Source organism: Manihot esculenta, chromosome 3, assembly GCF_001659605.2.
Source record: "Manihot esculenta cultivar AM560-2 chromosome 3, M.esculenta_v8, whole genome shotgun sequence".
In the NCBI taxonomy this organism is placed as follows: Eukaryota; Viridiplantae; Streptophyta; class Magnoliopsida; order Malpighiales; family Euphorbiaceae; genus Manihot; species Manihot esculenta.
Window position 1 is genome coordinate 12,046,864 of NC_035163.2, and position 15,055 is coordinate 12,061,918.

The following is a 15,055-nucleotide window of genomic DNA, read 5'->3' on the forward strand; positions in this document are numbered from 1 at the left end:
AAATAATTTTTATTCTGTATATCGACAAATTCCTTACATAATGTATTAATTTCTTTAGATATATGTCTAATTAATATATATATTTTTTATAATAATTCTATTATTTTTCACCATTATAAATCTTTTAATTTTGTCCCTTATAAACTTTAGCAGGACCATAAAATCAAATAAGAGAAGTTGTAATTGTAGCACACCAAATATCAAGATGGTAGGGCTTGAGAGTCTGAATTGCAAGATAGCCCTACATCGAGTATCAAAATCTATATAATTTGTAGTATAATACTGCTAGATTTGTAGATAACATATCATACTTTTATACTAACTATGATTTCTACCAATTTACTAGGGTGAAGAATTACCATTTATTATTCTTTCCTTATTAATATGCTTATATTAGTCAATGACATATGTTTCATATTCAGTTAAACAATAATATTGTAACTCATATACTTTTCAATATGATTATTTATTCCATATTACGTGTAAATTATATCATTTTATGCATGCAAATTTCTATCTTATCCATCCTTTGCATATATTCTTAAATTTTTATTTTTTTTTTAATACAGTTGTCCTTGAATATTTCAAATATACACGTTTCACTTTGCATATATGTATGTTTTTTTTTTCTTTTTTATATTCATTTAATCATTAAAATTGATGTTACACAACAATCGTCCAAAGTGAGCTATGAGCTGTCACCATAAGACAGGGTCACGTCATAAGGGTTTGATAAGCTGACACGCGGTCCTGCTAAGGAAAGGAAAACTTGGACACCAGGTCACCCGAATCTTCACCTGAATAGGCGGGTCTTCACATAAAATTACCGTTAGTAGGCACAATTCAGCAGGCTCCCATTACGCTTGTAATCATGAGATCATCGATCAATTAGCCGGCGAGATTCCTTATCAACAATCTGACACATCATTGTTGAATTTTCAGGAAATATTATAATTAACTACATCCTCTTATAGTATAAAAGCCAAAGATCATAGAGACAAAGGCACACTATTCTCTTACACAACTATTCTTGAGTTCTAAGCATTACAATTCTCTCGCTCTTCTCTTCAACTTACTGACTTGAGCATTAGAGTGGTTGCCATAGGTGCCAACTACATCACTCTCTCTCTCTTGCAGGATTAACTAGTCACATCATAGCTCTATTTAGTGGACCAATCGCAGCGCAGCTCTGTTCCGGCCACATCATCAGTTTTGTTTTAGCAACATCATTTGCTTCCATCATTCTCTTACCCCCTTTCTCTTAAAAATAAATCTTTCTTTTATCTCTCTTGAAATGGCTAGCAATTCACGAGCTTGTATTAAGGTTGTTATCAATGAGGGCACTATCATCTTTTCCACTCTTGGCAGTGGACAAAACACACACTCTATGGTCAATGAAGTAGATCTCAATAATATGAACAATGAGCAAATGCTCTAATACATCCAAAGGTTGCAGGCTACTCTCGAGAAGTACAAGGCTCGAGGGGAGGCGTCATTCATGGCTCCTATGAGAAGGGAGGAAGCCTCTGTAGACATCGTAAGGATTCGGATAGAGGCGATCAAGATGCGATCCAAAAAGAAGGCCGAGTTTGAAGAAAATGAATTGGACGAGGCTCCAAAAGGCATCAACTAGAAGTTGGTACGGTCTGTTTAAAGGTATCTGAAGGAGCAAGAGGAGGACTTTGGTCTGGATGGTGCCTCTCCTCTTTCAGATGAAATCTTAGCAGAAACTTTCCCAACCAAGTTTAAGCTACCTAGCTTGGATAAATATAATGGAACAATAGATCTTAGAAGTCACTTGACGATCTTTAGGACGACCATGCAGCTTCAGGATGTCAACAACTTCGTGTTGTACTGAGTGTTTTTGTCAACGCTCACAAGTTTGGCTCAGAAATGGTACCAACATCTGAGTCCAGATTTAATTCAGAACTTTACGCAATTCGCTATGTTATTTAAATCCATATTTATTACTCGTATACCTCCAAAAAACTCTCCTTTGACTTGTGAAATATTCGCCAAGGAGAGGACGAGTCTTTAAGGAGCTTTATTTCGCGTTTCAATTTAGAAGCAATACAGGTGGAAGAATTAAATCATGAGATAGCATGTGTAACGACCCGAAAATCGGACCGCTACCGGCGCTAGGATCCAGATCGACTTAAGGTCGCCGGGACCCGTAGCAAGCCTAACATACATCCTGTACAGTTAGTATAATCCCAAACATGATCAAACATAAGCATAAACTTTAAAACATAAAGCTGTAAACTTTTTCTTTAACCAGTTTGACCTGTGTATGCACTGTGACTGAACTCATAGAACCCCTAGGGTCAGCATACCCTATGTCAAACTCGGTCCTTCACATGTAACAACATAAAATAAAACTCATGTACAAAGGGATTAACCAACTCGGGCCAAGCACAATACTATAACTCTGAACATATAACATAATGTCATATTACAGCATAACTCTTTTACATCCTTACATAACTTTACATTACATCATGTCCACTGCTATTCTATTACATATCATGACCATAACCATATCTTGTCGTCTTCCTGAACTACCTCTGACCCTGCAAGCCTGGGGTTAGGGGAGAGGGGTGAGCTAAAAAGCCCAGTGAGCAGAAACCATAAAAGAAAACAGTTCATTTTAACGTATGCTATCATGGAATGCGTCACATCACAAATATATCACCTCAAGGATGAATCTGTCACCAATAGCCCTCTACATATCAATCTCGCACCATAACAAGTCAACAATGCTCTATGCCAGGGGCGATACGGCCACGCCTGGACTTCACATACTCTATGCCAGGGGCGATACGGCCACACCTGGACTTCTCATACTCTATGCCAGGGGCGATACGGCCACACCTGGACTTCTCATCTCATATCAAATCGTGCATGCCATATCATATTATATCATATCATATCATGTCATAACATACTGAGGGCTAGAGGATCATCCAGTATCCATCCACATCATCATCATCGTATTATGCAATGCATCATATTCGTGAATTCTAATGCAAACAACCTATTGCATAACATGGTATTCATGATGCATGAACATGCTTGAACATGCTGAAAACATTTGATTTAAAACATAAGGATTAGTTCCACTCACCTCTGGCTAGCTCGACTAACTCTGAAGCAGCTAACACTGCTAAACACCTCGGTTCCTCGGGTCTGATCCTACACAGGTGGACTCCAGTGAGGTGCCAAACATACTCTAAACAACTCGTAAATAACTACCCAAAAACCCCCCTAAAGCATCACTTAAACATGCATAGAAAACACTCATGAAAGGGCTGGACAGGGCACTTTCGGCGGCACTTTCGGCGGCCGAAGGTCTCTTCCAGAGACGAAAGTCAGGCAGGTTCGGGGGCACCTTCGGCGGCCGAACCCTCTCTCCAGAGACGAAAGTCAGGCACTTTCGGTGGCCGAACATTACCTTCGGCGGCCGAAAGTCTGCTTTCAAGCCAAAACTCAACTTTCGGGGGCAAGGTTAGTCGGCCAAACCATGCATCCTCAGGCATGTTCGGCGGCCGAAACCACCTTCGACGGCCGAACCTGAGTTTATCCAGAACTCAGCCTTTGTACATTTCAAGCCTCCCAAACCTTCCATACATCCCAAAACAAGCACCCAACTTCTCAAACACATGCATGCATCCTTAACCATGCACAAAGGAGCTTAAACAAGCTTAAACTCCCAAAAACAACATCTAAAGCATACATAGATAGCTTATGACCCACATAGGCCAAAACCATCAAAACAAACCAAACCTCACATACTCTCTCCCAATCATGCATACTCTCTCCCATATGCTCAAGGGGCTTGAAAACTAACTTAAACCCTAACACAAACATCACATGAACATACATTATCATACATTGGGCACAAAACCCACATAAACCCTAACATGCATATCTACCCATACTCAACCATCAAAACCTCTTAAAACTCACTTAAAACTTCATGAAACGTAAAGGAAAGCATAGATCCACACTTACCTCTTGAAGATCGAGGGTTTGTGCGAGCTCTAACTTGGAGATGGGAGGAAACTACTCCTTGGGTCTCCAAGCTCCCAAAACTCGATCTAAGCTTGAAAACTCTTCAAAACAACCATGGAACTCATAAAAATATGAAGGAGATGAAGAGAAAACATGAAAATGACCAAAGGAGGACATGAACACACCTGAGCTCGAGAATGGGGAGAAAACTCGCCCATTTTCGGTCTGAGGGGCTTTTATAGGTGGCCGGCTAAACCTCCTTCGGCGGCCTAACGTGCATGCGAAACGCCCCCATGTTCGGCGGCCGAACTTGAGGTTCGGCGGCCGAACCTGGTTTGTTCAAACATAGCTTTTGGAGGCCAAAAGCGCTCCCAAAACCAACTCATGTTCGGCGGCCGAACTTCATTTTCGGCGGCCGAACCTGGCAAATGTCTCCTTGGTCTATTCTTTTCAAAACTCAAATCTTTTTCATTTAAAACCATGAAATAAGTAAAAATCATTTTAGAAATCACATTTTACCCCTCTAGAAGACTCTGGCATCATCAAAATTCCATATTTCCATGGAGATTCCGCCGGAAGGTAGGGATTCTGATGCCGGAATCTAGCCGGGTATTACATTCTTCCCCCCTTTAAGAACATTCGTCCTCGAATGTTCAAACAAACATGCAACTTAAAACATAGCATCAACCATACATAACCAAGCAAGCAACAAGCAAGCAAAACCTAAAAATCTCTCTCCTAAAAGAGAGACACGGTCATTGCTGGAGTATAAACTCTCGGTCTCCCCGGTGAACTTTTCATCTTAAGGTGATTCTAAGGAGCTTTTACCATTGGGATTTCCTTGTTTCCACACTTTCTGACTTGTGTGTCTGCGGTCCGTACTAGCTGCTCAACATAGGTGAGATCCTCTACGGTCTCCACCTCTGGTTCCTTTAAGAACCTCCCTCGGACCCGACACGAACTCACATATCGTGGAAACATGGAAAAACGAATGGATCTCTTCCATTGAAGTGGGTAAATCTAACTCGTGGGATACATTCCCAAATCCCTTGCAGGATTTCAAAGGGTCTAATGTATTTGAGAGCTAATTTACCTTTATGCCCATAACGAATCACCCTCTCTTTAGGAGATACCTCCAGCCAACCTCGACTTCCTCGTGAACCTCAACACGCTTCCGCTGCGCACTCTGACAAAACTCTTCTCCTCTTTTGAAACTCTACATGCCTCTTGCGGACAACTTCATAACTCTCCTGCTGACTCACAGCAGTTCTGATTCTTCTCGTTTCTGACTACTGGCCTTCTTCTTACTGTACAACGGGATGGGGTAAGCTGTCAAGTGGTTTCCGGTTGAGGGCCTCTATCAAAAATATTTGCCTTACCCGGATAATACTGAACCTTGAAGTCATAACCACTACACAGTTTTCACCCATCTCCTATACCTCATGTCCTTCTCCCTTGACTCAAGATGTATTGCGAGCTCTTTCGATCTGTAAGGATCTGTCATCATACCTTATACATGTATCGCCTCCACATCTTGAGTGCAAGTATTACCATTGCCATCTCTGGATCGCGTGTAAGATGATTCAACTCATGCTTCTTCAGCTACCTAGAAGCATAAGCAATCATCCTGCCACTATACCTTCACACACAAACTAGTCCCACACGGGACGCATCACAGGACACTGTGAAATCTCCATCACTGGCGGACAGAGCTACCACTGGTGCTGACATCAACATTTCCTTTGGCTTTTCAAAGCCCTCTTCAAACAGAGTAGACCACACAACCCTCTGATTCTTCTTGATCCATCTGGTCATAGGAGCGGCAATTCTAGAGAAGTTCTAGATGAACCTCCATTAGGTAACCTGCCCAACCCAAAAAAGCCTTTGATCTAAGCCACTACAATGGGCCTGGGCTAGTCAGCTACAACTTCAACTTTCTCGGGTCTACCTCACTTTTCCTTTTTCCGACATACCATGACCCAAAAAAGATATGCTCCTTGACCGGGACTCACATTGGAGAACTAGGCATCCAAGCAATGTTCTCTCAGGATCTGCAATCCTGATTTCAGATAATGGGCATTCTCTTCTGCATTTCTGGGACTCACCGAGGTACCGTCAATGAAGACAATACCGGAGTGATCCAGAAACCGACTAAAACTCTGCTTATGAGATCCATGAATGATGTAGGGGCGTTCATTAACCCGAACGACATTCCTAGGAACTCATAGTGCCCATATCTAGTTCTAAACACTGCTCTCTGTACATCTTCTTCCTTAGTCTTAACTGATGATACCTGGACTTCAGATCTATCTTGGAAAGGCGACCAGCTCCTGCTAGCTAGCTTAAAATAGATCATCGATCCAAGGTAAAAAATACTTGTTCTGGTAGTGACTTTGTTCAATGACTTGTAGTCGATACAAAGTCCTAGGGACCCACTCTTCGTCCTCATAACAACACTGGAACACCCCAAGGTGAAGTGCTCAGTCAGATGGGAACCCTTAACTACCAACCTTCACCACTGCTCTTACAACTCTTTTAACTTTGTTGATACCATCCTGTGGGGAGGGATAGAGATTGGTCCAATTCCATGCATTACTTCTATTTTGAACTCTATCTCCCTGACAGGTGGTAGTCCTGGGAACTCGTCTGGGGAAACATCTAAAACTCTCTAACAACGGGCACTGAGGCGGGCTCCCTGACCTGACTGCTATACTCTCTCTGAAGAGTTAGAACCCCTGACAACTTTTCCTGAACAACCTACGAGCCTATAGGGTTGATACTGAACCTCTAGGTATCCCTACTCTGTCCCCTCTAAGGACTACCTCTGATCCATCCTGACTTCTGAACCTGACTACCTTGTCTCTGCAGACTAGGTAGTACCACTAGTAGAAGAACCAATCCAACCCTAGAATGACGTCAAACAGTCAAATCTAGAACCGCTAGGTCAGCTGGAAGGCATCTACTCACAACACATACTCTGACTATACCGGCAGATTGACTCTGCCACAGATGGATCACACCTGGGTGCACTGACCCCAAGGGAATACTCTAACCCATAAGCTATCAACCCAACCTCACAAGGGCTCACAAGCAAACCAAGGAAAGAGAAACATCAGGGTTCATGAAACAGACACACCAGAACATACCAGAGTGAGATTACCTGATCCTATCGGGTTCGATGTGTTAGCCTCTTGCTGGGTCATGGCGAAGATCCGCGCTGGAGCTGATGGACCTTCCCCACGGGAACCTGCTGAAGAAGGGGCTGTCCCCCTGTCTCCGCCTCTACCACTGCCCTGTAACATGACTGGAGCTGATGGCTGTGCCATACTGCTTGGAACTGTCTGATGGGACGGTGCCATAAAAGCTGCCTTAGGGCACTCTCGAGCTATGTGCCCCTCCTGGCCGCATCTGTAACATGCTGTAGTCCCAAACCGACAGACTCCCTTGTGCGGCCTACCGCACCTCGAACACTCTGCAACCTCTGTGCCTGAGCTCGAGCCACCTCCTAATCCCAGACCAGACTTTATCCGACTCCAGAACTTGTTCTTCTTTGATCTTCTGAGACCTCTGTCTCCCTTCTTACTTTTCGTGACATCCTCGCTCAGAGGGGAGAGATTAACATCACTTGTCCCCGGGAATTTGGAACCCGAAGACTGTGCCACGTACTGTTTAACTGTCCCTTGGACAATGGCACTAGCCTCCATTCTCCGTGCCATATCCACTATAGCATGGAAGCTCTCCCTTTCTGCTGATTGAACCAACGAGGAATACCTGGGGTGAAGCTTCATAACATATCTCCTAGACTTCTTCAGGTCTGTATCAAGACCTTGTCCTGCAAACGGCAACAGCTCCAGGAACCTGTCTGTAAACTCCTCTACGCTCATCTCTTCCGTTTGCCTTAGCTGCTCAAACTCAATCATCTTCAGTTCTCTGGAACTATCTGGAAAAGCCCATCCTGCAAACTCATTGGCAAACTACTCCCAGGATAAGCTCTCCAACCTTGGGTCCACATAGTTTTTGAACCACTCCCTTGCCTTCTTGCATTTCAATGTGAACCCTGCCATCTGAATGGCTCTACTGTCACTTGCTCCTAGCTCATCTGTTATCATCTTTACCGTTCTGAGGTACTCAAAAGGGTCATCGCCTGCTTCGAACTTGGGGGCATCCAACTTGAGGTAATCTGTCATCTTTACTTTACCCCCAACTGATGAACCAGGCTTGGGTATCCGGACATCAGGAACTATTGGTTCTGCTGGTGGAGGAGGAGGTGCAGCATCCCCTGGGTTAGGGTTTGCTGGACCTGGGAAAAAGGGTGAGGAGGGAAACATGGGGTACTGTGGGTAAAAGGGAGGATAGGGCATAAAGGTGGGATATGGGTTATGGCTAAAGAAATCCGATGTACCTCCCATCGGATACCCTGGCCCTTGCGGGTAGGGTGGATACTGTGGTGGAACAAAGCCCGAGGCCTGAGTGCCTCCTTGGGACTCTCCCATATCCTCTACTGACATACTCATGCCCAAACTACTATCTCTTCTCTGGTTATCCTCCTCTGTTCCCATCACATCTGCTGACATACTACCATGAACTGATCTCCTCCGACCTGCATCAAAAGACCTTCTAGGGCCCCTTGATGTACTTTCCCTGATCGTCCTACAAGATCTTGCCCTCTGCAGAGCAGGGGAATGGGCATCCATGCCCTCATTCTCTGGCGGAGCTCCAGTCAATCTCGCAGATTGACGAGTTCCTCTCATCTTGACTTCTGAAAGCATAACATAGCACATAAACATTAGCATTATATGGTTCATGTGGAAACACATGAACCTGCACCACATACATAACATACATATCATAGCATTAATGCACATGCTCATTATCATGGCATTTCACATCATAATACAAGACAGGACTCCATATCCTATCTTAGTGGACATGATCTTCCTATTGTGCTTGCCCTCCTATAACCTTTATGAGCCCGACACACTATAGGTCCGACCATGTGAACCTAGGGCTCTGATACCATTCTGTAACGACCCGAAAATCGGACCGCTATCGGCGCTAGGATCCAGATCGACTTAAGGTCGCCGGGACCCGTAGCAAGCCTAACATACATCCTGTACAGTTAGTATAATCCCAAACATGATCAAACATAAGCATAAACTTTAAAACATAAAGCTGTAAACTTTTTCTTTAACCAGTTTGACCTGTGTATGCACTATGACTGAACTCATAGAACCCCTAGGGTCAGCATACCCTATGTCAAACTCGGTCCTTCACATGTAACAACATAAAATAAAACTCATGTACAAAGGGATTAACCAACTCGGGCCAAGCACAATACTATAACTCTGAACATATAACATAATGTCATATTACAGCATAACTCTTTTACATCCTTACATAACTTTATATTACATCATGTCCACTGCTATTCTATTACATATCATGACCATAACCATATCTTGTCGTCTTCCTGAACTACCTCTGACCCTGTAAGCCTGGGGTTAGGGGAGAGGGGTGAGCTAAAAAGCCCAGTGAGCAGAAACCATAAAAGAAAACAGTTCATTTTAACGTATGCTATCATGGAATGCGTCACATCACAAATATATCACCTCAAGGATGAATCTGTCACCAATAGCCCTCTACATATCAATCTCGCACCATAACAAGTCAACAATGCTCTATGCCAGGGGCGATACGGCCACGCCTGGACTTCACATACTCTATGCCAGGGGCGATACGGCCACACCTGGACTTCTCATCTCATATCAAATCGTGCATGCCATATCATATCATATCATATCATGTCATAACATACTGAGGGCTAGAGGATCATCCAGTATCCATCCACATCATCATCATCGTATTATGCAATGCATCATATTCGTGAATTCTAATGCAAACAACCTATTGCATAACATGGTATTCATGATGCATGAACATGCTTGAACATGCTGAAAACATTTGATTTAAAACATAAGGATTAGTTGCACTCACCTCTGGCTAGCTCGACTAACTCTGAAGCAGCTAACACTGCTAAACACCTCGGTTCCTCGGGTCCGATCCTACACAGGTGGACTCCAGTGAGGTGCCAAACATACTCTAAACAACTCGTAAACAACTACCCAAAAACCCCCCTAAAGCATCACTTAAACATGCATAGAAAACACTCATGAAAGGGCTGGACAGGGCACTTTCGGTGGCACTTTCGGCGGCCGAAGGTCCCTTCCAGAGACGAAAGTCAGGCAGGTTCGGGGGCACCTTCGGCTGCCGAACCCTCTCTCCAGAGAAGAAAGTCAGGCACTTTCGGCGACCGAACATTACCTTCGGCGGCCGAAAGTCTGCTTTCAAGCCAAAACTCATCTTTCGGGGGCAAGGTTAGGCAGCCAAACCATGCATCCTCAGGCATGTTCGGCAGCCGAAACCACCTTTGGCGGCCGAACCTGAGTTCATCCAGAACTCAGCCTTTGTGCATTTCAAGCCTCCCAAACCTTCCATACATCCCAAAACAAGCACCCAACTTCTCAAACACATGCATACATCCTTATCCATGTACAAAGGAGCTTAAACAAGCTTAAACTCCCAAAAACAACATCTAAAGCATACATAGATAGCTTATGACCCACATAGGCCAAAACCATCAAAACAAACCAAACCTCACATACTCTCTCCCAATCATGCATACTCTCTCCCATATGCTCAAGGGGCTTGAAAACTAACTTAAACCCCAACACAAACATCACATGAACATACATTATCATACATTGGGCACAAAACCCACATAAACCCTAACATGCATATCTACCCATACTCAACCATCAAAACCTCTTAAAACTCACTTAAAACTTCATGAAATGTAAAGGAAAGCATAGATCCACACTTACCTCTTGAAGATCGAGGGTTTGTGCGAGCTCTAACTTGGAGATGGGAGGAAACTACTCCTTGGGTCTCCAAGCTCCCAAAACTCGATCTAAGCTTGAAAACTCTTCAAAACAACCATGGAACTCATAAAAATATGAAGGAGATGAAGAGAAAACATGAAAATGACCAAAGGAGGACATGAACACACCTGAGCTCGAGAATGGGGAGAAAACTTGCCCATTTTCGGTCTGAGGGGCTTTTATAGGTGGCCGGCTAAACCTCCTTCGACGGCCTAACGTGCATGCGAAACGCCCCCATGTTCGGCGGCCGAACTTGAGGTTCAGCGGCCGAACCTGGTTTGTTCAAACATAGCTTTCGGAGGCCAAAAGCGCTCCCAAAACCAACTCATGTTCGGCGGCCGAACTTCATTTTCGGCGGCCGAACCTGGCAAATGTCTCCTTGGTCTATTCTTTTCAAAACTCAAATCTTTTTCATTTAAAACCATGAAATTAGTAAAAATCATTTTAGAAATCACATTTTACCCCTCTAGAAGACTCTGGCATCATCAAAATTCCATATTCCCACGGAGATTCCGCCGGAAGGTAGGGATTCTGATGCCGGAATCTAGCCGGGTATTACAGCATGTAAAGCATTAAAGAAAGGGACACGCAATATCAAGTTCATGGATTCCCTAACCAAGACCTTAGCCCCTATGTATCAATAGCTAATGGATAAAACTCATAAATACATTAGGTTGGCTGACGAAGTCCAAACATTGAGAGAGGACAAAAGGACAAGTCAAAAGCAAAACCAAATGTTAGAGGGGCGAGGATATGAAGGAGACTACAAAAGTTACCCTATCTCTTGAAGAAAGGATGATCAAATGATAAGGAACGATGGAGTTACCTTCTTCAAAAAAGATTAAAGAGCATTTATCAAAGGCCATAAGTTGAGAATCCAGCAGTCCAAAAGACTGAGTGTTAGTCCTACTAAAACAAGGCCATAAGTCGAAAATCTATCAGGCCAGAAGACTAGGTTTTAGTCCTACTAAAACAAGGCCATAAAAGGGGAATTTGTTAGGCTAGAAGAACAGGTGTTAGTTCCACTAAATAAAAGTTTAAAGGCAGGAACCCACTAGAAGACCAGACATTGGACCCACTAAACAAAAGTTTCAATGTGAAAACTTGCCAGAAGACCGGCTTTGGACCCACTAAACAAAAGTCTTAAGGCGGAAACTCGCCAAAAGACCAAGCGTTAGACCTACTAAACAAAAGTTTCAAAGCGGAAACCCGCCAAAAGACCGGGCGTTGGATCCACTAAACAAGGCATTGGATGCCAGGACACAAGGCGAGTATACGCTAGACTAAAAGATTGGGTGTCAGTCCTGCTTCACTGTAATACCCGGCTAGACTCCGGTATCGGATTTCCTACCGTCCGGTGGAATCTCGGATGTCGGAGACCTCTAGAAGGGGTAAAACCATGTTTTCATGAAATGTTTTAATGTTTTTGATGATTTTAAGTAAAGAGGAAATGAGTTTTTGAATGAAAACAACCTTAATGGAAAACTCAGGTTCGGCCGCCGAAACTCAAAGTTCGGCTGCCGAACATGCATGCGTTTCGGGTGTGCCTTAGGCCCCCGAAGGCATAGGTTGAGGAAAGTCCAGGTTCGGCCGCCGAACATGGCATGCATGCGGAGGCACGTTCGGCCTCCGAACGTGGCCTGGCCAGCCACTATAAAAGGGTCCTTTAGCCGAAAACGGGCGAGTTTTTCTCCCCGTTGTCGGCCAAGGTGAGTTCTCCGCCGTTCCTCACCAATCTTGAGTCCTTTCCTTCAGATCTTTCAAGATTTTCACAGGTTTTCATCTTATTTTGAAGATTTCCAAGTTTTGAGCAAGTTTTGGAGCTTTGAGGTTCAAAGACTCAAATCTCTCCCACCTCCGAGTTCAGGACGTCTCTCTCTCGCTCTTCAAGAGGTAAGAGCCGATCTTAAGCTCATTTCACGTTTAAAGTAAGTTTTATGCAAGATCTATGGGGTAGAATGCATGTTTAGTTCATAGTTAGGTTTTTGAGTATATGTTGTGTTTTTGAGCAATGTGTTGTTGTTGTGTTGTAGTTGGGGTTTAAGTTAGTTTGAAGCCCCTAGGAGCCAATGTATGTATATTTGCATGATTTGGATGAGTTATATGCATGTTGAAAGATTTGGGAGGCAAATGTGCATAAAGGAGCCAAGTTTCTGCCCTTTGGCAGAAACCAGGTTCGGCAGCCGAAGGAACTTTCGGCCGCCGAACATGGCTGGGGAGGCAGGCCTTTCGGCTGCCGAAGTTGCCCCCGAAAAGAGACTTTCGTCTCTGTCTGGGACTTTCGACCGCCGAAGGTGCCGCCGAACCTGCCTGGGTTTCAGCTCTGGAGGGACTTTCGGCCGCCGAAGGTGCCGCCGAACCTGCCCTGTTCAGCCTTCCTTTGCATGTTTTTGCATGATTGTTCAAGGTGTTTTAGGGGGTTTTTGGGGGATGTTTTTAGAGTTATGTTCTAGTTGTTTGGTCCCTCATTTGAGTCCACCTGTGTAGGTTCGGACCGAGGAACCGAGGACCCCAGCAGTGAGTTCAGCTGCTTCTGAGTCAGTAGAGCTTCGGCCAGAGGTGAGTAGAATAAACCTTTATGTTTTTAAAGCAAATGAATTATACAGTTGAGCATGTTCATGCATCATGAATGCCATGTGATGAATTAGGTTGTTTGCATTAGAATTCACGAATATGTTGCATTGCATTTATGATGTTGATGTGGATTGGTTATTGAATGATCCTTTAGTCCTCATATGGTATGATGATGCTACGGCATGATATGGTATGGAAGTCCAGGTTGTACCCATTCTACGTCCCTGGCACTATGTAAAAGAAAGTCCAGGTTGTACCCATTCTACGTCCCTGGCACATTAGTATGCATGATATGTTATGTTAAGAGAAAGACCGGTTGTACCTATTCTACGTCCCGGCACTTTGGAATGTAGAGGACTATTGGTGACAATACCATCCGAGATGTGATTTGCTGTGATGTGTTGCATTACATGATGGCATGAGATTTTAAATATTGTTTTCTATTATTCTGCTCACTGGGCTCTTGTAGCTCACCCCTTTCCCTAATCCCCCAAGATTGCAGTTATGGGCTAGACAGAGAAGTCAAGAAGAGTAAAGTCTTATGTTTGTAATAGTTAGAAAGTGGACATGATAAATTGTAAGATAATGTAAAGTTGAATAGTCATGTTTTGTATATTGATATCGAGGATTAGAAGTTGTGCTTGACCCTATGGATGTTGTAATCCCTTTTTATTACATGATCCTAGATGTTTATTGATGACTATGTTTAGCCAACTCAACACATGTTATGCCACCCATTGGGGGCATTGATGAGATCCCACTGAGGGGTCAAGATATGATTATGTATATGTTCAGTGCATGCACAGGTTGAATTTGGCGTATGATAGAATGTATGAAAAGAAAAGTTTTAATTTTTTTTTTGTATGTTGTTGATCATGTATGGGATTAATCAGGTTTACAGGTTACAAGTCAGGCTTGCTACGGGTCCCGGCGGCCTTAAGCCGACCTGGGTCCTAGCGCTGGTAGCGGTCTGAATTTTCGGGTCGTTACAGAATGGTATCAGAGCCCTATGTTCATATGGTCGGACCTAGAGTATCAGACTCATAGAGGTTATAGTAGGTCAAGGACAATAGGAAGATCATGTCCACTAGGATAGGATGTGGAGTCCTGTCTTGTTTGATGATGTGAAATGCCATGATAGTACGCATGTGCATTAATGATATGTGATGTATGTGATGAGGGTTCATGTGTGCCCACATGAACCATATGATGCTGATGTTTGCTTGTTATGTGCTGCCTTTCAGAAAACAGGATGAGAGGAACTCGTCGATCTGCACGATTGACTGGAGTGCCACCTGAGGATGAGGGCATGAGCGCCCGTCCTCCTACATTGCCTAGGGCAATGTCAAGCAGGTCCAACAGGGACATAACAGTAAGAGACCCTAGAAGGTCTTTGGATCTGGGTAGAAGCAGATCAGTCAGAGGAACAGTTCAGGGAGGAGCGTCAGAGGACATAGGGGATGATATGGATGTAGAGCAGAGAGGGGATGGTAGTTTGGGAGTTAGTATGTCAGAAGAGGGAATGGGAGAAT